A 1,395-nucleotide genomic window follows, 5' to 3' on the forward strand; every position below is an offset into this window, starting at 1 on the left:
AAAATCACAATCAATTTTTACCTATACTAGAATTGTATTATAATAATATTATTACTGAACTACTCTCTAATGTGAAATTTTGTTGAAATGTAGTCACTTATACTGAATTCGATAACGGATGTGTCAAAGCTCGATCAATTTGCTTTTGTGTATAAGTGTATTGTAGACGAATTTGAGGTTTATTTTAATTTGATAATTTGTTATAGAAATTAGTAAATTTTTTTCAATTTAAAAAAACCTTATATTCATTCACATTAAAAAAATATATATATTTCATCAACTCATTATGAATATTATGCTTTTTGGTGATAAGAAAAAAAGATTATTGCCAAAAATTGCCTGTTTAAAATTAAAATTGTTGATATTAATGATATTTTTTTTTTTTATTTTTTATTTTTAGAAGAAAATATACAATCTATATCATCGTAGACATAATAAGCATATGTGCGATAAGAAAACAATAATAACATGAATGGCTTGAGGAGGGAGGCCCACCAGTGTGGGTACCCTCTAACTTGGGATGAGGGATGTCATGGAGTGGACGAAATGGGAAGTGTAATTTTGTTGGTTAGGGAAGTAAGAGCCAATAGAAGAGGGTTTAAAATACATTTTAAGTCTTCAATAAATTTGTTGATGATGTGGAGAGGTTGATTGATCGATGAAGAGTTGGCTGTGGCTTTGGCATAAGATGTCGGTTTTTGATTTGAGTTGTAACTGGGGTCGTTGAAGATTTGTGGTGCAGCAGTACAGCAGATGGTGGGCAGGGGTGTTTTTTTCGGTTTTTCAACTTTGTCAGCTTTGTGAGCGACTTTGTAAATGGTATTAATGATATTTAAATTAAAGAAGTATAGTTAGGTACTGAAGATGTGTACAATGTGTACTCAAATGTATATACACTGCTATAAGTAGGTTTTACTAAATATGTTGGTTGCTGCACAGCCTGCAAACGTTCATTATCTTCAATGAGGTGTTTAAATAAGCTTGTCAGAGAACAACAATGAGACAAGAACGATTTACAAGTTTATTAATATTGAATATCGAAAGAGATGTAACTAATAGTCTTGACACAAAAACAATTATTGATACATTTCAGTAACTAATAGAAAATTAGTATCTATTGATTTTATATTATTTTATATGTACATTTTGTATTTGAGTAAAAGTTGAATTAAAAATGTATCGAGATAGGTACCTATATAATTATTTATAATTTGAATTAACATTTTTTAATTCACTACCTAGTCTTATATGAATTTTTTTGTGTATTGTTAGTAGCCAGACGGCCGTTGTCCTTAACTGTGCTTAACAGTCTGGAGCTAGAGTCTGTGCTGCTGATAAAATTCTAGCAAAAATTGACCCTAGTTGCCAGTGGTGGATTCTGAATTTTAACCGGCC

The 1,395-nt window shown here is 30.3% G+C and overlaps 1 protein-coding gene across 3 annotated transcripts in view; it reads right to left on the reverse strand.

The window, feature by feature from the left end:
- The window catches only part of LOC100162698 (protein 5NUC), a 22,986-nt gene that overhangs the window by 6,273 nt on the left and 15,318 nt on the right, over positions 1 to 1,395 (reverse strand). The gene's annotated exons all lie outside the window — the stretch shown is intronic.

The sequence above is a fragment of the Acyrthosiphon pisum genome, chromosome A1 (assembly GCF_005508785.2).
Source record: "Acyrthosiphon pisum isolate AL4f chromosome A1, pea_aphid_22Mar2018_4r6ur, whole genome shotgun sequence".
NCBI lineage: Eukaryota > Metazoa > Arthropoda > Insecta > Hemiptera > Aphididae > Acyrthosiphon > Acyrthosiphon pisum.